General features: G+C 38.3%; 1 protein-coding gene across 1 annotated transcript in view; it reads left to right on the top strand.

The window, feature by feature from the left end:
* Nucleotides 1-10,451, top strand: part of LOC104988228 (olfactory receptor 11H4-like) — a 36,461-nt gene that overhangs the window by 24,543 nt on the left and 1,467 nt on the right. The window lies entirely within an intron of this gene.

Genomic DNA, 10,451 nt, shown 5'->3' with positions numbered 1-10,451 from the left:
TCTGGTTCCTCTGCCTTTTCTAAAACCAGCTTGAACATCTGGAAGTTCACGGTTCATGTATTGCTGAAGCCTGGCTTGGAGAATTTTGAGCATTATTTTACTAGCATGTGAGATGAGTGCAATTGTGCGGTAGTTTGAGCATTCTTTGGCATTGCCTTTCTTTGGGACTGGAATGAAAACTGACCTTTTCCAGTTCTGTGGCCACTGCTGAGTTTTCCAAATTTGCTGGCATATTGAGGGCAGCACTTTCACAGCATCATCTTTCCGGATTTGAAATAGCTCAACTGGAATTCCATCACTTCCACTAGCTTTGTTCATAGTAATGCTTTCTAAGGCCCACTTGACTTCACACTCCAGGATGTCTGGCTCTAGATGAGTGATTACACCATTGTGATTATCTGGGTCGTGAAGATCTTTTTTGTACAGTTCTTCTGTGTATTCTTGCCACCTCTTCTTAATATCTTCTTGCTCAGTGCCTAAAAGAGATTTGCTCTCAAACCATGAAAAGACAGGTGGAATCTTAAATGCATATTCCTAAGTGAAATAAGCCCATCTAAAAAACCTAGAAACTATATGATTGCAACTCTGACATCCTGGAAAGAGCAAAACTATGGAGACAATCAACCATTCACTCAGGGAAAGGCTCAAAAATACCCACACAGCGGCCTTTACACAGAGTTTCTCAAGATTCAAACCATTCCACTCAGGGTTTGTAACTTTCCCCTCAGCAAAACATGAGTGACAGCGAAAGGCGGAAACGTTAAAAGTGCTCACACCGTAAGATTAAAAGTCAAAACACCGAAATGATGCGGATGTTCACGCCTCAGTACCTCGGGGTTGACCAGCTTCTCTCCACATATTCCCACAGGAAAATGTCAACTGGGTTCTGCTCTCCCGCCACAGACTCCCAGGCGCCCTTTGGCGGCGGAGACGCGTGTGCCTGACAAGCGCGTGGAGGCTACCTTGCGTCACCGGTGCCCTGCTGTAGGGGCGTAGATTGCAGTACTGGACCCCAGCTGCCTGTTAGCATCTCCCTTCTGCGGTCAGGCTGATGCCTTGCATCCCTGTTTACTGCGCCAGCACTGCGGTTTATAGCCGAGAAGAATCTACTTTTCTTCCCCCTCTTCATTCTTTCCCTGTAGTAATAAATCCCACTATGGAGCCCAAAAAAAGAAAAAAAAATTGTTTGCCAGGACTGGATATGGTCTAAAAACCATAGAATGTACAATACCAAGAATGAGTCCAAAGGCAAACTATGTATTTTGGGGTGATTATGATGTGTCAGTGCAGCCCATTCTAGTGAGTGATATCAGTAATACAGTGGAAGGTTATGTACGTGTGTGGGTAGGAGGTATAAGGGAAATCTCTGTGCCTTCCTCTCAATCTTGTAAACATAAAAGTGCTCTAAAAAATAGCCTTTGAAAAAAGGGCTTATGTCAGAAATATAGTAGATATGCATGAATTCCCCAATAAAGAACTAAAAAGCATAATAAAATATATACTACATCAGAACACTCATGATACCTAAGAAACAAGGTATTGAATGAGACAACATAAACAACAAACCGATGAGACAAAAAAAAAAACCTTTCAGTTTCAGAATAAAACAGCTGGTGGCTCAGAAGGTAAAGAATCCACCTGCAATGTGGGAGACCTGGGTTTGATCCCTGGGTTGGGAAGATCCCTGGAGGAGGGCGTGGCAACCCACTCCAGTATTCCTGCTTGGAGAATCCCCATGGACAGAGGAGCCTGGCGGGCACAGTCCATGCGGTGACAAAGGGTCGGACACGACTGAGCGACGCAATTCAGTTCAGTTCAGTCCTCAGTCGTGTGTGACTCTGCGACCCCATGGACTGCAGCACGCCAGGCCTCCCTGTCCATCACCAACTTCCAGTGTTATATAATGAGAAAATATAAGGCAGAGAAGCAGAATTTTACATAGCATGATACTTCAAAAAGAACTTATTCAATTAAGTTCCCCATGGTTTTATCTAAAAAACTATTTTTTTTACAGTTTTCTTGTAAAATACAATACATGACAGAAAATACATAAAACATTTATGCTAAATACAATGAGTATAAAGAATAATTAAATGACAAATATCCCATAGCCACTACAGAAGTCAATAAAGAGGGCATTGTAAGAACTCTGGAAGTCTTATTATCATACTTGTTTTCTCCCACTAATTTCTATTGTATATTTCTTTGCTTTATAATTTTTATTTATCTACTAAAAATAGTTTAGATATACTTGTTTTAAAATTTCATTTAAAAGGAATCTTTCACTTAACATAGGCTATTTTAAATGTTTTATATACAGTAAAATTCACTCCTTAAATTGATTTCATTTTGACCAGTTTTTGCTGATGTATTTTGGAAATCTGTTGTCAGGTATGTCATACATTTGGGATTGTTATACCTCCTGGAGAAGTGACCCCTTTTGAATCATGCTGTATCCTAATCCCATAGACAGGAGACTGGTGGGCTAGTCCATAGGGTCGCACACAACTGAGCGACTGAGCAAGCACAGGTATCCTACTTTATTCTTGGTAATGTTCCTCATTCTGAAGTCTACTTTGATATTAATACAGCTACTCCACCTTTCTTTTGATTAATGTCCATTTGGTACACTTTTTCTAATATTTTACTTTTAATTTGTTTTTTTAATTTAAAATGGATTTCTTGTAGAAAACATATTATCTTGCTTTTTTCCCCCAATTTACATTATCACTCTTAACTGGTTTCTTAAGATCATTTGTATTTAGTCTAATGGGCTTCACTGGTGACTCAGTGGTAATGAATCCACCTGCAATGAAAGAGACACAGTTTCAATTCCTGGGTCAGGAAGATCCTCTGGAGATGGAAATGGCAACATTCCAGTATTCTTGTTGAGAAATCCTATGGACAGAGAAATCTGACAGGCTACAGTCCGCAGGGTCACAAAAGAGTTGGACAGGACTTAGCAACTAAACAACAAGAACAACAATTTAATCTAATACCTGAAATGGTTAGATTAAAATCTACCATTTGGGGACATCCCTGGTGGTCCAGTGGTTAAGACTTTGCCTTCCAATGCAGGGGGTGTGGGTTCAGTCACTAGTTGAGGAGTTAAGATCCGACATACCTCGTGGCCAAAAAAACAAAACATGAAAGAGAAGCAGTATTGTAAAAAAAAATTCAGTAAAGACTTTAAAAATGGTTCACATCAAAAACAAATAAATAAATAAAATCTACCATTTTGCTAACTGTATTCTATATTTAACTATTCAGTTCTTTTTTTCCTCTTTTTCTGCAGTCTTTGGCTTATTTTTTATGAATATGTTTAATTCCATTATGCCTTATGACTTGTTTCTCTTAAGTTTTTAAATGGTTGTCCTATGGTCTACAATATACATACTTCAAATAATATTATACTATTTCATATGTTGTATAAAGGATTTATATAACTTTCCCAATTCCTCACTCTCACCCTTTGGGCTATTTTTTTGTCATGGATTTTACTTTTATTCTATAAAAAACACACAAAATATTGGTATTATATGTATTTCTTTTATTTCATATCCAGTACTTTTCATTTCCTTGGTGAAACCATGTATCTGGTAACAAATTCCTTCTGCCTGAAAAAATTAAACATTATTCCTAGTACAGATGTACTGGCAATAAATTCTCCAGTTTGTATAAGAAAGTATAAACTTCTTCATTTTTTTTTAACAATAAAGTTAAAGAGTTATATAAAGAGTTAAGATGATAAATATAAATTGTACTTTGGGATATACAACATGGTGAGTTATTAATGATATATGCATATATTATGAAATGATTACCACCTCAAGTTAGTTAACACATTGATTGCCTCAGATAGTTACCTTTTTTTAGTGGTGAGAACTCTTAAGCTTTCTCTTAACAAATTTCAAGTATAATACAATATTTTAAGTATAGTCACCATGCTGTACTTTAGATCCCCGGAACTTATTTATTTTACAACTGACAGTTTATATCCTTTGACCAACATGACCAGCATCTCCTGAACTCTCCCACTCCCTAGCCTCTGGCATTCACTATTCAGAGAGCTGGTTTGGTGAGTTCACTATTTTAGACTTCATATGTAAGTAAAATTATTCAGTATTTATCTTTCTGGGTTTCACTTAGCACAATGTCCTCCACATTCATCCATGTTGTTGCAATTGGCAGAATTTCCTTCTTTTTTTGTGGCTGAACAGTATTATGTAGCTTTGGATATTTGAGTCTTTTGTGGTTTCATAAAAAATTTAGGATTGTTTTCTTTCTGTGGAAAGTGTTCTTGGAATTTTGGTGGGGTTTGCAGTGAATCTGTAGATGCTTTGCAGCAGTATATACTTTTTAACAATATTAATTCTTTTAATCCATGGACACAGGCTAGATTTCCATTAATTTGTGTCTTCTTCAATTTCTTTCATCAGTATCTTATAGTTTTCAATGTACAGATCTTTCACTCCTTGGTTAAATTTATTTAACCTAAGTATTTTTACTTTTTGATGCCTGGTGGCAGGAGTATTTATCACCTATGGCTAAGAGAGGCTAGAGTTGAGTTAAAAGGCTGTTTCAGGATTTGTAGTTGGACCAAGGTTAGAGGGCCTGCCTCAGAGACAGTCTTTTCTGCTACTCAGTCCTTGGACAGGCACAACTGAAGGCTAAAAAGAGCTTGAACAGGGTCACAAATTACTTCAGGATTCACAGGCAAACAGCTTGGTGGGACTGTTACCTGGGCAGAGGTGAGCATGACTCCTGCTGGATTTCTTGGAGGGATGGCACTGGTGGAGACCAAGGACAAAAATGACTGAGCTGAGCCGACAGGAAGATGAGACTATTCCCAAATCTGCACCCAAGACCTAAGTCAGTGAGTCTACATCTGTGTGTCAGTCTGCCTTCTTAAAATGGCATTTGTTGGTCATGGGCTTCCCTGAGGATTCATAATCTCTTATCTGGATCCTAAAACTCCCACAGAGGCACTTTTGTACTTGTATTGCTGCCAAAGTATTGTTGCTGATGGGGGAATATAAGGCCAGCATTATCCTGATATGAAAGCCAGATAAGGATACCACAGGAAAAGAAAAGTACTGCCAGTATCCCTGATGGATATACATGGAAAAAGTCTCAGCAAAATATTAGCAAACCAAATTCAACAACACACTGAAAGGATCATACATCATGACCAAGTGGAATTTATTTCTGGGATACAAGGATGGGTGAACATAAGCAAACGTGATACACCACATTATCAAATAGAAGAACAAAAATCATATGATCATCTCAATAGATACAGAAAATGCACTTGACAAAATAAAACATCCTTTCATGATTAAAAAGGAAAAAACTGTTAACAAATTGAATATGGAAGGAATATACCCCAACACAATAAAGGCCATATTATGACGAGTAAACAGCTAACATCATACTCAAATGTAAAAGCTTAAAAGCTTTTCTTCTAAGCTCAAAAACAAAACAAAGGTGTCCACACTCACCATTTCTATTCAGCATGTACTGGAAGTCCTAGCCAGAGCAACCAGTCAAGAAAAAGAAATAAAAGTCTTCCAAATCAGAAAATAAGGTAAATTTTCTTCGTTTGCAGATGACATAATCTTATATATAGGAAATCCTAAAGACTCCAGCAAAAATAAAAAAAGAATTGTTAGAATTATTGATAAATTCAGTAAAGTTGCAGGATGCAAAATCAGCATACAGAAATCAGTTTCATTCATACACACCAACTAAGAAATATCTAAAAAAGAAATAAAACAATCCCATTCACAGTAACATCAAAAACAATGAACTAATAAGAATAAATTTAACCAAGAAGATGAAAGATCCATGCACTGAAAACAGAATGACATTGATGAAAGTAATTGACGAAGACCCAAATAAACAGAAAAGTAGCCTTTCATGGATTGGGAAGAATTAATACTGTTAAAATAGCTTCTCTGGTGGCTCAAACAGTAAAGAATCTGCCTGCAATGCAGGAGACCCAGGCTCAATCCCTGGATTGGAAAGATCCCCTGAGAAGGACATGGCTACCCACTCCAGTATTCTTGCTGGCGAATTCCAGGGACCGAGGAGCCTGGTGGACTACGGTCCTTGGGGTCACAAAGAGTCAGGCACAACTGAGCAACTAACACACACACCCAAAGCCATCAGGTAGATTCAATACAAGTCCTATCAAAACTTCAATGGATTGTTCACAGAAATAGAAAAAACAACCCTAGTATTTGTCTGGAACCACAGAAAACCCCAAATGGCCAAAGCAATCCTCAGAAAGAAGAACAAAGCTGGAGGCATCACACTTCTTGATTTCAAACTATACTGCAAAGCTATAGGAATCAAAACAGCATGGTATTGGTACAAAAATAGACACATAGACCAATGGGACAAAATTGAGAGCCCAAAAATAAACCCTCGTATATATAAGTACAACTAATAATTTGACAAGGAAGTCAAGAATACTCAATGGAGAAATGTCATTGAGTGCCAACGAAGTGTCAAATTCACTTATAAGCTGTCCTGGTAACCATCAGTGAAGATTTTCTCACTGACTGTCATTCACCTTTCCCTAGGAGTAATATTTACAGAAGTGGTTTAAGGGGATCCTAGAAAGAAGCCCCAATTCTTTTAGAAGAAAAACAAAAGACCAATGATAAAAAATCTCATCACATTTACACTGGTTTCAAATTCCCCATTCATAGAAAGTGAAATCAGAGTAGAAATTGACAATTTGACTAGATAAGTAAATCACTTCTGCCATCTTGGATTTCCCTCCACAGCAAGTAAGGTCATTCCACATCATGATTAGGTCATTCAACGCAGTTCCTACCTAGTACCAATCACCTGATTATTACAGTGAAAGACTCCAGGATATTTTAGTGGATTTAATTATAAAGTGGCCAACAGACTACAGTTTCCTATATCTCTATGTTGTAGTGCTTCATTCAAGCTAGAGGGGAAATATTTGTTCACAAGCATGTCTCAGTTTCAGAATTAGAGTCATGGGAAAGAAAACTTCCATTTATTGCACTGACCCCCACAGAAGGTGATTCCTCAATGGAATTCAATCCCTGCAGTGAAAAGCCTCCTGAAATTTACTCAATATTTCCCTTGGATTCTCTGTTTTCTTGACTCTAGCCACCTCATAGGAGCTAATCTACAAAAACCTGGATGAGTCCCAAAAATTGAAAAGAGGAGGCACTCCAGGGGAAGCAAGGAAGCCACTGAGACCACTTGGTGAGAGACATAGATTTTTAGAGTAACCTCTGAGAAGAAACATGGATTAACACTGTTTCATATGTTAAATGTCTCCGCAAGCTTAGAAAATAAACCTCTGGAGGCTCCAGGAAGGAAGTAAGCCCAATCATCCACATAAAATGCTCTCACCTGGAGTTTTCCTCATCAGAGTCAATGAGGAGGACACGCTTTTATGTTTAGCTCTACCATACCCATACTGCTGCTGCTGCTGCTAAGTCGCTTCAGTCGTGTCCGACTCTATGAAACCCCAGAGACAGCAGCCCACCAGGCTCCCCTGTCCCTGGGATTCTCCAGGCAAGAACACTGGAGTGGGTTGCCATTTCCTTCTCCAAGGCATGAAAGTGAAAAGTGAAAGTGAAGTCGCTCAGTCATGTCCGACTCTTAGCGACCCCACGGACTGCAGCCTTCCAGGCTCCTCCATCCATGGGATTCTCCAAGCAAGAGTACTGCATTTGGGTACCATTGCCTTCTTCAGACCATACCCATGTATCTCTTCAAACTGAGCCAGGAAATCCAACAGTGTATGTAAGAAAAAAAAGGACTAACTGTTCATGTTACAACCACTGATGTGATATACTATAGAGTGCCTTTTACTTTATAAATCTGGTTAGTCATTATTCCTCTGTATCAGTATAGTGTAAACGTTCTGTATGTGAACATAGAACATTTTTGTTCATTGGATAAACAGCCATGGACCCTTTATGAAGCCTATTTGTGAAATGAACAGTTAGCATAGATCATCTGCACCATTTTTTCCTATCGTATGATTTTTATGATTATTAGAGACTGTCTTTCTGAAAGCAATCTCACTTTCCAGGTAGTATACTCTTCCTTCAGACTACCTGAGAGGACAGAATACCAAGTGAAGAGCATACAGAAGGAGGCTGTTTAATCAAGCTACTGTTCTTGAAGTGGGTGGACTGGTGAGTTGACTGGTCGCCTGGCTGGTTGGTTTCTTGAATTGGAAAGAAGGGTATGAAAAAACTGGCCCCTAAGTTTGTCCTCATGTAATGATTTATGAATCCCCAAAGCATAAGAAACAGTGTGTATATGGCATAAATTTGTGATATTCCATTCTAATACTCTAACTATTCCCAGCAAGTAATTTTGGAGACTTTGGAGGGTGGAGTTATGAAGAACTTAATTGAGTCAGTTTATTCCATCAATGGTAAAAATAAAAATTGACAACTCTAGACTTTTTAATTAAACTTCCCACTTTTTGACCATCCCACTGCTTATCTACATTTTCACCAAAAGCTGCAGGAAAAATAATGTCGCTGCTAATAAATCTTATAGAGCACTGTGGCAGAAAAGACGAAGTGAGATGTGAAATTGTCAAACCTAGAGTGTTCCAAACTGTTGTTCACATTAAGCAGACGTATTTCATTTTTTTCGTAAAGGAAAACAGGAAGCACAGATCTCATGATTCTGGTTTAAATCTGTGAACTTGGGTTTATTTCTTACCTATTACAGAGAAAGTGATTTATTTATGCTTTGTAAATAACAGTCTGGGAATCTTCTATCAAGCACCTTATTCAGTGAAGATGGTAAACAAATATCTTTTGAATTCAACATTGATTGGAAAACTGGACAGCTTTAGACTTGGATGCTCAAACTTCGTTTTTCTACTTCCTTAAAAACCACTGATGGGAATATTCCAAATCTTGATTCATAAGTATCATACATGATCCTCCTTTCAATTTCTCTGTTCTTTTTTACCTTTCAAATTTCTTTATCTCCTATTCCTAACAAAGTTAAGCCTGGTGACTTCTAATATACAAGGCAGGAGATCTGAATTTAATAAGAAAACTGAATGTTGAAACTATTATTTTTAGGTCTCTTGTTCACTTGCCAAGTTGTTGCTGTTGTTCAGCTGTTCAGTCACCAAGTCGTGTCAGACTCTTCACAGCCCCATGGTCTGCAGCACGCCGGGCTTTCTTGTCCCTCACCATCTCCCATAGTTTGCCCAAGTTCATGTCCATTGCATTGGTGAGGCCATCCAACCATCTCATCCTCTGTCGCCCTTAGGCCTCTTAGTGTTTTCTTAATATTAATCAATTACAAGATTACTCTGTTGTTTGAAATATATAAAGATTTATACATTTTTGTACAATTTTTAAATGCTGCACAATTTTTAAATGTACAAATTTTAAATGCATGTACTGAAAAGTACATGTCTGTCCAAATATTTGAAAATGTCCTCACTTTCTTTTCAGAGAACAAAATTAATTCTACCAGATAAAATTGCAGATAAAACCCTGTTTGACTGTAGATTTCTTTAGTTGTTTTTATCACCCAAAAATACTAACTAAATGAACTAAACTTTTGTATTAAAAACACCATTTTCTTTATCTAGGTAGGATCTGAATATAAAAAGCAAGATGGTTTATTTTTTATAGTATGTGTAAAAATGTAAAATTAAACACATAAATAGGGATATTTTTAAAATAATAACAAATATTTATGATATACTAGATCTCTTGTACTTTTTTAGGCATCACTCAAGTGGTTAGAGTGATACTTTAAAGGAATTTAGGAATAGCCTCGAGTCTTGAGTGTCATGATATCTGTCACAAATAACTCAATTGATTAGGTTATTCTGAAAAGACAGTGTTCTGGAGTAATTTTTATCTCCATGTGTAAATCAGCTAATTCTGGTCTGTTGCCAAAGGCTTAGATCAACTTCACGCTGCTGCTGCTACTGCTGCTAAGTCACTTCAGTCGTGTCCGACTCTGTGCGACTCCACAGAAAGCAGCCCACCAGGCTCCCCCGTCCCTGGGATTCTCCAGGCAAGAACACTGGAGTGGGCTGCCATTTCCTTCTCCAATGCATGAAAGTAAAAAGAGAAAGTGAAGTCGCTCAGTCGTGCCTGACTCCTAGCGACCCCATGGACTGCAGCCCACCAGGCTCCTCCATCCATGGGATTTTCCAGGCAAGAGTACTGGAGTGGGGTGCCATTGCCCTCTCCGAACTTCACACTAGCTGTCCTCAAAATATGACATTGTTGTTTTGTAACAAGGTATGCAGAATAAGGGAGAAGGCAATGGCACCCCACTCCAGTACTCTTGCCTGGAAAATCCTATGGACGGAGGAGCCTGGTAGGCTGCAGTCCATGGGGTCGCAAAGAGTCGGACACGACTGAGCGACTTCACTTTCACTTTTCACTTTCATGCATTGG

Source organism: Bison bison, unplaced genomic scaffold (genome assembly GCF_000754665.1).
Source record: "Bison bison bison isolate TAMUID 2011002044 unplaced genomic scaffold, Bison_UMD1.0 scf7180017864117, whole genome shotgun sequence".
NCBI classification, from domain to species: Eukaryota; Metazoa; Chordata; class Mammalia; order Artiodactyla; family Bovidae; genus Bison; species Bison bison.
The sequence above is the reverse complement of the archived record's forward strand: the minus strand, read 5'-3'. Positions and strand labels throughout refer to the sequence as shown.